The 16,120-nt window shown below is 38.7% G+C and overlaps 1 long non-coding RNA gene across 1 annotated transcript; it reads left to right on the top strand.

Moving 5' to 3' along the window:
- Positions 1-511: 511 nt before the first annotated feature.
- Positions 512-2,278, top strand: LOC133548748 (uncharacterized). The gene is made up of 4 exons (XR_009805935.1): positions 512-567; positions 643-701; positions 782-907; positions 1,665-2,278. It is a non-coding gene; the product is annotated as an uncharacterized LOC133548748 (long non-coding RNA).
- Positions 2,279-16,120: the final 13,842 nt, after the last annotated feature.

The following is a 16,120-nucleotide window of genomic DNA, read 5'->3' as shown; positions in this document are numbered from 1 at the left end:
ACAATGATCTTATGTTTAAAAAGCCCATATTATATAGGTAGTGGGCTGTTTTGAGGAATTTTTGTTCAAGTTAGCCGTAGTAGTAATATCAATAATGTTGCATTTATTTTGCGTATTGCGCTGTAAAAAATGTTGACCATATCTAGGACTATGTATATGAATACATATACATACACGCACATATGCATATGGATGTATGTATATATACATATTTTATATATATGTATATACATTTATACATATATATGTATACACACACACACACACACACACACATATATATATATATATATATATATATATATATATATATATATATATATATATATATATATATATATATATATAAGTGTTGTTGAAACTTACACTTAATATTTTTTGTTTTGAGGGTTAACATTTTTTGTTGAAAATGATTATGGTTGTGAATTCATGTTATATTTTTTGTAAATAAGACACATTTGGTTTACTATAAAAGGGACAATTTATTTCCTTTGTATTTGGGGTTGCAGACATGCAAAAGACTTTGAGCCATCAGCAGCAGCAAGAACATTTGGCTAGCTGAACAAGGTATTTGTCATATTGTGTTAAATTGTTCAGTGTATTTGTGGAGTGCATTGGTTTAATTTTTGTACGCTCATTTAGTTGCACAAGACTGATATATTTGCTGCCCAAGAACCTCTGAAGTGGCAGGCGGCCACGAGGTAGCTATTTTGTTTAGCACCTTATTTGCCTGTGACTGAACTATTTCTAAAACCATTGTGTTTCATGTCTTGTCCTGTAGTTTTCACGACATAAACTCAGGTAAAGAGCCCGTCTTTAAGAAGCCGTGCCAGTGTTGTCATTTCGGAGCCACAGTGAAAACTCACCCAGCCCAGCGCCGATGAGAAGGACGTCAAGACGCCAGCAGGTGCAGTGGGTGACGGTACCGTGGTGCGACACCAGAGGGCGCCAGTACCAAAGCTCATCACACACAAGCAACTAAGCAATGTATAAGGTTATCAAGAATGAGTAAAGTGGAAATTAAGAAAGGACAATGCTAAAGGAAAAATTAGGCAATAAGTTTAAAGGTCCACTGTAAGTTTCTACAGCATATTTGTCAAAAGTTACTTAATTTTTACTGTACCTCAAAGTGATGCATTTTTGTTGAATTAAGAGTTTTGTGCATTTTGCTTAAGGTCAAAACAGTATTTTAAGTTTCTCGAAAGAAACTTACAAGTTAAAGTCCAACTAAGCTAATTTGAAGAAATATGTTTGGAATTTAAACAGTGTGTTAACCAAACGCTAAAGATGACTGACAAAGATAAAGAAGAGTTACCACTTAACGAAGTTGCAGAACATAATAAAGTGCAAGCTACAGAACAAAAAACTGTTCGTAGAGGTGAAAGACTAAGAACACTAACCGAAAAGGGTAAAGAGCTTCAAGAGGAGAAACTAAACAGCCTCAAACACAAATATGCACTTGTTTTTGAAAAATGGAGATATGATGCAAGATTGAGCAGAGTAATGCTGAGAAAGGTAGCTTCAGAAAGTGAATTAAAGGAATTAATCAATAACATAAACATCACTTGTAAAGATGTGCAAGTTGTTTATGACCGGATACGTCAAATACAATCTCCTGAAGCAGAAATTCTGCGTAAAATTGATGCATGTACGTCACTCTCCAGATTTACAGTCAACAGAGCTGAGAAATGGCTTGGAGGAGACGTTGAAGATGACGAAGAATCGTGGCCAGATGTCGGATCATCCTAAGGATCTTTAAGTTCTAAATCAAGGTCAAAATCACAAAGGTCCAAAAGTAGTTCAGGACAATCCCGCTCACAAATAATAAAAAGAATGGAAGCTGAAGCTGAAGCAGCTGCATCTTAAGAAATACTGGGAGTAATGGACGAGCAGGAAAAGGAAACAGCTGAACTACAAAAATTGGAACTCGAGAACTTTGCAAGGCAACAAGCAATGGAAGAGCGGCGTAGAAAGATCGACCGCTTGGAAGAAGTTAAGAAAATGAATGCTGCCAAAGCTCGCGTAAAGGTTTACTATGAAGTTGAAAGTACTGCTGAAAGTCGAAGTTTGTCACACAGTATTAAGTATTATAGTATTATACTTTGTATTGTTATATTCTTATTTTACTGTTATATTGTTATTCCCATCGTTTTTATTCTTTTTGTAATATTTCTCTATTTTGTTTCCTTTTAAACCCCCATTATTTACTTTTTTTTTTTTTTTTTAATTGATCTCAACTCTGTACACTGCTGCTGGAATTTTAATTTTCCTGAAGGAATCAATAAAGTACTATCTATCTATCTATCTATCTATCTATCTATCTATCTATCTATCTATCTAAAGCAGCGAGTGAAACCCAAGCAATCCCTATCACACCAAGCACTCCCTTTCAGGCTATAAACACAACCTAAGTCTTTCATGCTACAAGCCATGCGTTTGCTCCACACATTCAACAAACTCCTATCATACAAGCAAAGGCCAAAGGTCATACACTCAAAGCATCAAGTCCACCATTCATCCCTCAAGCCACACAAGTTCAAACTGTTGTAACACAACCACAAGCAAATTCTGATCTAGTTGGCATACTAGCAGAAGCAATAAGTGCAAATCGACTTCCAACTCCAGAACCTGCAATGTTCACTGGAGACCCACTGAAGTTCAAAGTCTGGCAGTTGTCATTTGAAACCTTAATTGAAAGAAAAAACATTCCCAAGAATGAAAAACTTTACTATCTCAGGAAGTATCTCGGTGGATCTGCAAAAAGAGGAGTAGAAGGATTCCTCCTAGTAGGTAGAGATGAAGCGTACGACTCAGCTTGGAAATTTCTGGAAAAGCGTTTCTGTTCACCATAGGAAAATGCTTCAGAGACAAGCTTCATGGTTGGCCGAAAATAAGCTACAAAGATGGAAATGAGTTAAGGGAATTTGCTGACTTTCTTGGAAGTTGTGAAGCTGCGATACCACACATAAAGGCATTCGAAGTTCTCAATGTTTGTATGGAAATTCAGAGACTCTTGTTGAAACTTCCAGATTGGTTGACTACAAGATGGAACCGCAAAGCCATGAAAATAAGACAAACAAATAATGTAGGGGAACCATCCTTTCGCACGTTTGTGGAGTTTGTGACTATAGAAGCTGACTTAGCGTGCGATCCCATAGCCTCAATGCAAGCACTCAAAGGTTTGGACATAAGTAAACCCAAACATTCACGCAGTCAAGTCATTCAAGCAAACACGTTTACTACAAACTCAAGTCACCCAACAAGCTCAGGTCACACAAATACTGTAACCTGTCCCTTCTGCAAAAGGAATGGCCACACTCTTGATAAATGTTTCAAGTTCATGGAAAAAATGGTTCAAGATCGTGTCAAGTTTGCACAGACAGAAAAGCTGTGTTTCGGATGTTTAAAGACTGGACATCTTTCAAAGAAGTGCTATAAAAGGAGCACATGTGAGAAATTTCAAAGGAGACATCCTACATGTCTGCATGACGAAAAGTTCATGGAACGTAAAAAGGCAACACCTGCAAAGAGTGAGGATAACTCTCAAGACAAAGTAGACACTAAAGTCACAAAGGATGAAGACGAATCTACCGCAATCTCTAACAGGGTAATTCAAGACACCTCAAACACGTTGACATCCTCTATATTACCTGTCTGGGTTTCATCCACAAACCACCCAGAGAAAGAAGTTTTAGTGTGTGTGCTTCTCGACTCACAGTGCGATACATCTTTCATCTTGGATGAAGTAGCTCAAGATCTCAACACAGATAAAAGCAAAGCCAGTCTGCAGCTATCTACTATGTCCGCCAAGTCAACAGTTATACCATGTGAGAAGCTGGTAAACCTTCAAGTCAGAGGATATATGTGGGGAAAGAAAATCATATTACCACCAGTCTTTACTAGAGAGTTTATCCCAGTTAACAGGTCACATATCCCGACGTCTGAAACCGCTTTGATGTGGCCTCATCTGGTAAAGCTAGCAGATAAGTTACCACCTATGCTCGAATGTGAAGTTGGTCTGCTTATCGGCTGCAACTGTCAACAAGCCCTTCTACCAAGAGAAGTTCTTGCGGGCAAAGAAAACCAACCCTACGCACAGCTAACCGATCTCGGCTGGAGCATAGTTGGTTGCTCGTATCAAGTACACAATCACAATGATGCCATCGGCACGAGTCACAGAATCATTGTGCGTGAAGTAACTCCTGCTTCACGACCAGCAGTTAAACTCAAACAAGAAGTGCTTTTTGTATGCAGAAATCAAGTAAAGGAAGTCAATCCAATTGATGTGATAAAGGTTTTGGAATCTAACTTCTCTGAGCATGCAACAGACGACAATCCAATTTCTCAAGAAGATATTTTGTTCATGACAAAGGTGACAAAAGGCATACGACAAAAAGAAGACGGTCACTACGAACTTCCACTATCATTCAAAACAGACAATCCAAATCTTCCAAACAACATACAATAGGCTGAGCACAGATTGTTTTCATTGGAACGTGGACTCAAAAGGGACGAGAAATACTACAAGGATTATGTCAAGTTTATGGATGACATCATAACCCGCGGAGACGCAGAAAGAGTCCCAGTACAAGAGCTGGATAACCTGACAGCGTGGTACATCCCTCACCACGGGGTTTACCACCCCCATAAGCCTGCAAAGATCCGTGTGGTTTTTGATTGTTCTGCCCATTTCCAGGAAACATCTCTTAACGATCATCTTCTGACTGGACCAGACCTCACCAACGCATTGGGTGGAGTGTTATGCCTCTTCAGAAAGGGTCCCATCGCCTTCATGTGTGACGTGGAGAGAATGTTCCGTCAATTTCATGTTGTCAAAGAACATCAAGACTACTTGAGATTTCTCTGGTGGGACAAAGGTGATTTGAACTCCGAACCTTCAGTATACAGGATGAAAGTGCACCTTTTCAGGGCAGCTTCCTCTCCCGGATGCTATAATTCGGACTCAAACATCTCGCATCTCAAGGTAAAGACAAGTTCAGCAAAGAGACTGTCAAGTTCATCCAGAAGTTTTTACGTTGATGATGGACTTGCTAGTGTAACGTCAACAGCCGAAGCCATAAAGCTGGTCAAAGAGTCAAGAGCACTTTGCAAGACAGGCAAACTCCGTTTGCATAAGTTTGTGTCAAACAATAAAGAAGTGCTCGAAGCAATTCCCCAAGAAGAACAAGCTCAAGCCAAAGAACAAGACCTGGCTCTTGGAGAACCTCACGTTGAACGCGCACTTTGAGTACAATGGTGTATCGACGCAGATGAATTCCAATTTCGAGTCAAAGTCAAAGACAACCCGTTGACAAGGAGAGGGGTGCTCTCGACAGTTGCATCAGTCTATGACCCCCTTGGGTTTGTCGCCCCATTCATACTGATTGGAAAGCAAATACTCCAAACGTTGTGCAAAAACAAAGTAAATTGGGACGACGATCTCCCGGACCACATTCTACCACGGTGGAAAGCATGGTTGAGAAACCTACCCAAACTGGCAGCTCTGAAGATCCCACGAAGCTACTCACAAGACATCAATGTTGTGCAGTACGAGTTATATAACTTCTCAGACGCAAGCCCTTAAGGTTATGGCGCATGTTCATACCTCAGAGCAATAAGTAAAGAAGAAAAAATCAGTTGTTCACTAGTCATGTGTTAAGCAAGAGTTACACCAGTTAAACAAACAACCATCCCAAGACTCGAACTATCATCAGCCGTGACTTCAGTTCGCAACGCAGATGTAATCAGGCGAGAACTGGAAATTAAAAATCTCAAATAATATTATTGGTCGGATTCACAAGTCGTATTGGCATACATATCCAACGATGCAAAAAGATTTCACACATTCGTCGCCAATCGAATCCAACAAATAAGACAAAGCATGAGTCCTGAAAAATGGCAGCACGTCAGGTCAGAAAACAACCCTGCTGATCATGCCTCAAGAGGTTTAAGCGCAACTCAACTGAAAGAATCAAACTGGTTAAAATGCCCAGATTTCCTTTGGAAACAAGATCTTCCAGTCAATGAGGAAATGGTGGGAGAGATCGAAGAAACAGATCCCGAACTCCGTAAAGGTCATACGCACGCTACACAGTCAAAGGAAGCAAACCCAGTGCTAGAGCATTTACAGAAATGTTCTGATTGGTCTAGACTAGAGCAATAAAGGCCATCGCCAGACTCAAGAGATTCATCAAAGAATATAAAGGTATCCAACAAAGAACAAACAAAGTCACAGATCTTGAAGAGAGAAAGGATGCAGAAGTGTTCATCATCAATGTAGTGGAAAGAGAAGCTTTTCCTGAGGAAATAAAGAAAATCAGATTTCAAAAGGAAAATTCTTTACACAAGCACAACAGACTAATACAGTTGAACGCTTTCCTGGACAAGTCAGATGTTCTCAGGGTGGGAGGAAGATTATCCCAATCAGCCTTACATCATGATGTGAAACACTCCGCAATTCTTCCCAAAGAATCTCACGTGTCAGCCCTACTCGTCAAACACTACCATGAACGTGTGCATCATCAAGGGAGAGGAATGACTACAAATGAATTGCGTGCAGATGGAATTTGGATCTTAGGATGTGGAAATGTTGTTTCCTCGCACATCTACCGCAGCGTTAAGTGCAGAAAATACAGAAAAGCTGCAAATGTCCAACAAATGGCAGATTTGCCAGAAGTGAGAACAGAAACAGCGGCACCTTTTACCTACTGCGGCATCGACTGTTTCAGCCCATTCATAGTAAAGGATGGAAGAAAAGAAGTCAAAAGATATGGATTATTGTTCACATGCTTACAGTATGTTCTCGAGCTGTGCACATTGAAACACTCGACGACTTATCGACAGATGCTTTCATGAATGCCCTTCGAACTCTGATCGCCATAAGAGGTCCTGTCCGACAATTAAGGTGCTACCAAGGGACAAACTTTATGGGTGCTAGGAGAGAGTTTTCGGAGTTAATGAAAGACATGGATCAAGAACCACAAAGAGTCATTGATTGCGAATTTGTGACGAACGTTCCATCAGCAAGCCACATTGGAGGTATCTGGGAACGCCAAATTCGAACAGTGCGAAGCATACTTACAGCAATGCTTGACAAGTACTCAAACAGACTCGATACCACTAGTCTAAGAACACTACTTTACGAGACAATGGCAATCATCAACAGTAGACCCTTAAGTGTTGAATATCTTAATGATCCCACGGGTCCAGAACCACTAACTCCCAATCACATATTAACGATGAAATCTTCAGTTATTCTTCCCCCTCCAGGACAGTTTTGCAAGGATGATTTGTACTTGAACAAAAGATGGAAAAGGGTGCAATTTCTCGCAAATGAATTTTGGCAAAGATGGAGGCGAGAATATTTGTTGAATCTCCAACAGTGACAGAAATGGCAGAAAGTTTCAAGAAACCTGCAAGTAAATGATATTGTGATAATACAGGATGACAACGCTCCAAGATGTAAATGGAAACTAGCTCGAGTGATAGAGACTTTGGAAAGCCCGGACGGCAAAGTTCGAAAGGTGAAGTTGAAGACCAGTGAAACCACTTTTGACAAAGGGAAACCACTGACGAAACTGATATACCTAGAAAGACCTATTCACAAAGTCGTGACCCTACTTGAGACTGACTTACAAAGTAAAACAGATTTTAACCAGGACACATCTTAGAAAATCGCATTGAGAGACAATGAGTGAAATTGGTGGGAGTGTAAGTGTTGAAACTAACACTTAATATTTTTTTGTTTTAAGGGTTAACATTTTTTGTTGAAAATTATTATGGTTGTGAATTCATGTTATATTTTTTGTAAATAAGACACATTTGGTTTACTATAAAAGGGACAATTTATTTGCTTTGTGACCCCGCTATTCTCGCGAGATTTTCGTGTAGTATTTGGGGTTGCAGACATGCAAAATACTTTGAGCCATCAGCAGCAGCAAGAACATTTGGCTAGCTGAACAAGGTATTTGTCATATTGTGTTGAATTGTTCTGTATATTTGTGGAGTGCATTGGTTTACTTTTTGTACGCTCATTTAGTTGCACAAGACTGAAATATTTGCTGCCCAAGAACCTCCGAAGTGGCAGGCGGCCACGAGGTAGCTATTTTGTTTAGCACCTTATTTGCCTGTGACTGAACTATTTCTAAAACTATTGTATTTCATGTCTTGTCCTGTAGTTTTCACGACATAAACTCAAGTAAAGAGCCCGTCTTTAAGAAGCCGTGCCAGTGTTGTTATTTCGGAGCCACAATATATATATATATATATATGTATATATATATATATATATATATATATATATATATATATATATATACATATATATATATATATATGTATACAAACCCCACCAACACACAAAGCATCTCCAACAATCTGCTTTCAAGCGTTGATTTCACTTTGTAATAGCATAATTCCTGTTGATTTTGTACAAACCCCGTTTCCATATGAGTTGGGAAATTGCGTTAGATGTAAACATAAACGGAATACAATGATTTGCAAATCCTTTTCAACCCGTATTCAATTGAGTGCACTACAAAGACAAGATATTTGATGTTCAAACTCATAAACTTTATTTATTTTTTTTTGCAAATAATAATTAACTTAGAACTTCATGGCTGCAACACGTCCCAAAGTAGTTGGGAAAAGGCATGTTCAACACTGTGTTACATCACCTTTTCTTTTAACAACACTCAATAAACATTTGGGAACTGAGGAAACTAATCGTTGAAGCTTTGTAAGTAGAATTCTTTCCCATTCTTGTTTTATGTAGAGCTTCAGTCGTTCAACAGTCCGGGGTCTCAGCTGTCATATTTTACGCTTCATAATGCACCACACATTTTCGATGGGAGAAACGTCTGGACTGCAGGCGGGCCAGGAAAGTACCCGCACTCTTTTTTACAAAGCCACGCTGTTATAACATGTGCTGAATGTGGCTTGGCATTGTCTTGCTGAAATAAGCAGGGGAGTCCATGAAAAAGATGGCGCTTAGATGGCAGCATATGTTGTTCCAAAACCTGTATGTACCTTTCAGCATTAATGGTGCCTTCACAGATGTGTAAGTTACCCATGCCTTGGGCACCAATGAATCCCCATACCATCACAGATGCTGGCTTTTGAACTTTGCGTAGATAACAGTCTGGATGGTTCGCTTCCCCTTTGGTCCGGATGACACGATGTCGAATATTTCCAAAAACATTTTGAAGTGTGGAATTGTCAGACCACAGAACACTTTTCTACTTTGCATCAGTCCATCTTAGATGATCTCGGGCCCAGAGAAGCCGGCGGCGTTTCTGGATGTTGTTGATAAATGGCCTTTGCTTTGCATAGTAGCACTTTAACTTGCACTTACTGGTGTAGCGACCAACTGTATTTAGTGACAGTGGTTTTCTGAAGTGTTCCTGAGCCCATGTGGTGATATCCTTTAGAGATTGATGTCGGTTTTTGATACAGTGCCGTCTGAGGGATCGAAGGTCACGGTCATTCAAGGTTGGTTTCGGGCCATGCCGCTCACGTGGAGTGATTTCTCCAGATTCTCTGAACCTTTTGATGATGTTATGGACCGTAGATGTTGAAATCCCTAAATTTCTTGCAAATGCACTTTGAAAAACGTTGTTCTTAAAACTGTTTGACTATTTGCTCACGCAGTTGTGGACAAAGGGGTGTACCTCACCCCATCCTTTCTTGTGAAAGACTGAGCATTTTTTGGGAAGCTGTTTTTATACTCAATCATGGCATCCACCTGTTCCCAATTAGAATGCACACCTGTGGGATGTTTCAAATAAGATAAATTTCATAAGCATTCATTAACTTTATCAGTATTTATTGCCACCTTTCCCATCTTCTTCGTCACATGTTGCTGGCATTAAATTCTAAAGTTAATGATTATTTGCAAAAAAAAAATGTTGATCAGTTTGAACATCAAATATCTTGTCTTTGTAGCATATTCAACTGAATATGGGTTGAAAATGATTTTCAAATCCTTGTATTGTATTCATATTTACATCTAACACAATTTCCCAACTCATATGGAAATGGGGTTTATATATATATATATATATATATATATATATATATATATATATATATATATATATATATATATATATATATTAGTCCTAAATGTGGTCAATTGAATATATATATGTATTCTGTTTACACTTTTAATATGACTGACTTACCAAACCTGGTAAAAAAAAAAAGTACAACATACATATTTTTTTTAACATGTCAATGAGTTGAATAGCTATTTTTACATGTATTAACTCATCATTTAACCAAGTTAAAAAGTGTAATTTTTCATTCTGTATTTAACAGGATTCATTGTTTGACACGTTGTAATGATTTCATGGATTTTCAATTATTATAATGAGCTCACTTAGAGTCTTAAAGGCGTGTTTAAAAAAAATACTGCAGTGTTCCTTAATGTTCCCATGAAGATAAAAAGCCTCTTTGGACACATTCTGCAGACACTCTAATTAGACACCAAACGTCTTTTTGAAGAGTTTTCTACTTTCGTTGTTGGCCCGGGGAGACATTTTAAGATGATGTCTTCACTCTTGACAGTTCACAATATTAAAAACGTGTCCTTTTTATTTATGTACACACACTGTTTGGGTGGACTCAAGAGTCGTTAGGTCCTCTCTAGTCATAATAAGACATTCATTTGAGGTTGTTAAATCATGTCGTAAATTCTAGAACACAGCACCTTCAGCGCCTCCCCTGCCTTTCATGAAAAATACAAAAAAACAACATGATCATGTAAAATGAAAAATAAGATTTGTCAATCATTTATTAACTATTGTATTCGCTTTCTTGACCAACACTATTAACATTCATTGAAATAGTGTTTCTCAGTTATTTTCTGTCATGTCCCAACTAAGCGACAAAAAAATTGATTACACCCATCCCCCAGCCCCTAAATTGAAATACCATCGGGAACCTGATCATGTTAAAGCAGAGCAGAGGTGTTCAAAGTAGTGTGCATTGGGGCATTTTGACTTTAATATGAAATCTAGCTTGCATAGGGGCTCCAACTTCTATTCAAGCATCCATTTTCTACTGCTTGTCCCTTTTTAGGGTCGCGGTGGGTGCTGGAGCTTATCTCAGCTGCATTCGGGTGGAAGGCGGGGTGCACTCTGGACAAGTCGCCACCTCACCACAGGGCCAACAGAGATAGACAGACATTTACACTCACATTCACACACTAGGGCCAATTTAGTGTTGCCAATCAACCTTTCCCGAGGTGCATGTTTTTTGGGGGTGGGAGAAAGCCGTAGCACCCGGAGGGAACCCACGCAGTCACGGAGGGAACTAGAAAACCCCACACAGTAAGATCCCGAGCCCGGGATTGTACTCAGGACCAGGGGCGTCACTAAACCTAATACTGTACTGGGGCACACCTGGGGCACAAATAATTCATGTGAGCGTGCAAAGCGCGCAAGCAAAAACATTTTTAGCACTTATTTATTATAAAAAATACATAGATAGTGCTTTAAACTATGAAATCATATCAGATTATGTTGTATGGATCTTTGATTAACCACCTGAAATTAACTAATGCATTTGACCTACTTGTGCACCTTTTTACTCCAGACTTCTAAACTGCTACTGGTAAAAGCAAAAAGGAAGAGCAATGAATCTTTTTGAAATATATATTGCAGTAATCATCTGCAAATTTAACATCTACAGAAGTAAAACAAAAAATAAAGCACCCCTACATCTCTGGGTTCTTTTATATTATTTAATTTCCATTTATGGCAATGTGGCTAATCCTATTTCAGATACACAAAACTATCAAATAGACACAAAACAATAAAGCCACAGTAGTAGAATAAATGAACAAATGTTGTGTGTCTGTTCAGGGAATAATTTTCTGAGAAGTAAACTGTGACGTCTCGTTTTCATTTTTGCAAAGTGGTCAATCACTCTGGACAGACATGGAAATATTACAGTAACTGTTATACAGTTGACCAGTGGTTCCCCACTGCTGGGTTGTGACATAAAAGTGGATTGTGTGTCATTTTCAGTGAGTCGCAGTCAGATGTGTGCATGAAAAAAAAAAATTTAGGGAGAAAAAAATCAAATTGTGGCAACAAAACCAGATATTTTTAGCCTTTTTTCCAGTGACTATTAGTGAGTATTTTAGCAAAAGGCAAACCAACTAACAAGTTGGAGGAGGACTCAGGACAGACATGGAAATATATTTTTTTTAAATCTAAATGGGGCAACAAAACCCAATATTTTTAGCCATCTTTCTGAAAACAAATACAGAAATGTTACTATTTTTTCTGGAAACAAAACCAGATGCTTTAGCTGTAGCCATTTTTCTGGTGACAAAACAAGATTATTTTAGTCAAAGTCACACCGATTAACAAGACAAGTCTACTGTGCTATTTTTCTGTGAAATAAACTTGAATGATTTAAAAATTGGCTGACGACTTGATGATATGGAAAAATGTTTTTCTTCCTGAAGATAAACCATTTGAGAAGCACTCAACTCACACATGCTTACTCCAAATCATTATTGATGCAGAACCAGCATACAATAACCAACATTATGTTTCATGTTCATTGGAAATTCCCCCGACAGCTCGTACAGCAAATTAATATGTTTGTCTTGATACAAGGAATAATGTTAGCTAACTTAGCATCAACAATAATGTTGCCTAGCTAGCTGGGACTTCACTTACATCTCTCATTCCTGCTGCGGGCGAATAACTTTCTGATATCCATCTAGGAGTTACAGTTTGAGTCAAAAAATTTTTTTTATTGGTGAAATGTTTACTGGGGCACTGCAGATCAACAGTGGGGCACGTGCCCCAGTGAAATATGTCTGGCGATGCCCCTGCTCAGGACTACTCAGGACCTTTGTACTGTGAGGCACATGCACTAACCCCTGTTCTACCGTGCTGCCCGGCAACCAACTTCATTTTAAAATATCTGATATTATAATTGCTGCAATTTCATTGCCATCTTGTGGACAATGCGAGTAATTCAGGTTAATGACCATGAATTGCATGTTGAATTTAGTACAGCACAGCGTTTTTATATATGACCCAATCCAAACAACCTTTACCACTCATGTTGCAAATAAACGAACACAAAAAGTCAACACACATGCTCACACATAACACAAAATGCTCACTGAACTTTCTGGCTATTATTAAAAAAAATGTCCATAGAAAAATAATTTGAACACCCATTTAAATCCCCCTCGATGCATGATCGGAAAAATGCTAAACATTTTCTTTTCAACGATCCATGTTTGAAACACTTTAGCTGCTTGATATTTCTAATTGATTACCAGGAGTGTCCAAACTGTCCAAATGTGTAGAATGTTCTTTTATGACCCAATACAAACAACTCGCCCTAGTCGTGGTGCAAAAAATGTATACAAAAAAATGTTCGAGCACAACACTTCATTTAAAATGACACCTATTTAAATCCCCTGTAATGCATGATGGTAAAAATGCAAAACACTTTATTTCTCTACACTTATCCATGTTTGATTTTTCTGATTGATTACAAAACTTATAGAAAAGCATCACAGACTCTCGCATACTCCTTATATATGTGCACACACACACACACACACATACATATAAATATATATAGTATATATATATAAATATATATATATATGTGTGTGTATATTTAATGTATATAGATATATATATATATGTATATATATATATATATATATATATACATATATATATTTATATATATATATATATTTATATATTTATATATATATATATATATATATATATATTATATATATATATTATATATATATATTAATGCGTCCCAGCTACAACGGGCTTCTATTAACACTGACACGATTGTATATACGGCAGATACTGCCCTCCAAAATAGTTTCTCTCGTTTTGAGGAAATAACATTAGAGGAATTGTTACAACGTGTAAATGGAATAAAACAAACAACATGTTTACTTGACCCTCTTCCTGGGAAACTGATCAAGGAGCTCTTTGTATTATTAGGTCCATCAGTGCTAAATATTATAAACTTATCACTTTCCTCGGGCACTGTTCCCCTAGCATTCAAAAAAGCGGTTATTCATCCTCTTTTTAAAAGACCTAACCTCGATCCTGACCTCATAGTAAACTACCGACCGGTGTCTCACCTTCCCTTTATTTCAAAAATCCTCGAAAAAATTGTTGCGGAGCAGTTAAATGAACACTTAGCGTCTAACAATCTATGTGAAACCTTTCAATCCGGTTTCAGGGCAAATCACTCGACGGAGACAGCCCTCGCAAAAATGACTAATGATCTATTGCTAACGATGGATTCTGATGCGTCATCTATGTTGCTGCTCCTCGATCTTAGCGCTGCTTTCGATACTGTCGATCATAATATTTTATTAGAACGTATCAAAACACGAATTGGTATGTCAGACTTAGCCCTGTCTTGGTTTAACTCTTATCTTACTGATAGGATGCAGTGTGTCTCCCATAACAATGTGACCTCGGACTACGTTAAGGTAACGTGTGGAGTTCCCCAGGGTTCGGTCCTTGGCCCTGCACTCTTCAGCATCTACATGCTGCCGCTAGGGGACATCATACGCAAATACGGTGTTAGCTTTCACTGTTATGCTGATGACACCCAACTCTACATGCTCCTAAAGCTGACCAACATGCCGGATTGTAGTCAGCTGGAGGCGTGTCTTAATGAAATTAAACAATGGATGTCCGCTAACTTTTTGCAACTCAACGCCAAAAAAACGGAAATGCTGATTATCGGTCCTGCTAGACACCGAACTCTATTTAATAATACAACTCTAACATTTGACAACCAAACAATTAAACAAGGCGACACGGTAAAGAATCTGGGTATTATCTTCGACCCAACTCTCTCCTTTGAGGCACACATTAAAAGCGTTACTAAAACGGCCTTCTTTCATCTCCGTAATATCGCTAAAATTCGCTCCATTCTGTCCACTAAAGACGCTGAGATCATTATCCATGCGTTTGTTACGTCTCGCCTCAACTACTGTAACGTATTATTTTCGGGTCTCCCCATGTCTAGCATTAAAAGATTACAGTTGGTACAAAATGCGGCTGCTAGACTTTTGACAAGAACAAGAAAGTTTGATCACATTACGCCTGTACTGGCTCACCTGCACTGGCTTCCTGTGCACTTAAGATGTGACTTTAAGGTTTTACTACTTACGTATAAAATACTACACGGTCTAGCTCCATCCTATCTTGCCGATTGTATTGTACCATATGTCCCGGCAAGAAATCTGCGTTCAAAGGACTCCGGCTTATTAGTGATCCCCAAAGCCCAAAAAAAGTCTGCGGGCTGTAGAGCTCTTTCATTTCGGGCTGCAGTACTCTGGAATGCCCTACCGGTAACAGTTCGAGATGCCACCTCAGTAGAAGCATTTAAGTCTCACCTTAAAACTCATTTGTATACTCTAGCCTTTAAATAGACTCCCTTTTTAGACCAGTTGATCTGCCGTTTCTCTTCTTTTTCTTCTATGTCCCACTCTCCTTTGTGGAGGGAGTCCGGTCCGATCCGGTGGCCATGTACTGCTCGCCTGTGTATCGGCTGGGGACATCTCTGCGCTGCTGATCAGCCTCCGCTTGGGATGGTTTCCTACTGGCTCCGCTGTGAACGGGACTCTCGCTGCTGTGTTGGATCCGCTTTGGACTGGACTCTCGCGACTGTGTTGGATCCATTATGGATTGATCTTTCACAGTATCATGTTCTCATATGTTCTCATAGTCATCAGTATCATCAGTATCACAGTATCATGTTCTCATAGTCATCATTGTCACCGACGTCCCACTGGGTGTGAGTTTTCCTTGCCCTTATGTGGGCCTACCGAGGATGTCGTAGTGGTTTGTGCAGCCCTTTGAGACACTAGTGATTTAGGGCTATATAAGTAAACATTGATTGATGATTGATTGATATATATATATTTATATATATATTTATATATATATATATATTGTGGCAGGCACTAGGACCATGCTCACACTCAGCAGAATGGGTGTGGTTTATATGTCTTCTTGGACACACTTTAAAAGTGCTTATTGTGTTGCATTATTATTAGTCTCATGTTGGCAGTCTTACAATAAAGACCTGAGAG

Source organism: Nerophis ophidion, linkage group LG03, assembly GCF_033978795.1.
Source record: "Nerophis ophidion isolate RoL-2023_Sa linkage group LG03, RoL_Noph_v1.0, whole genome shotgun sequence".
In the NCBI taxonomy this organism is placed as follows: Eukaryota; Metazoa; Chordata; class Actinopteri; order Syngnathiformes; family Syngnathidae; genus Nerophis; species Nerophis ophidion.
This window is presented reverse-complemented; position numbering and strand designations above follow the sequence as displayed.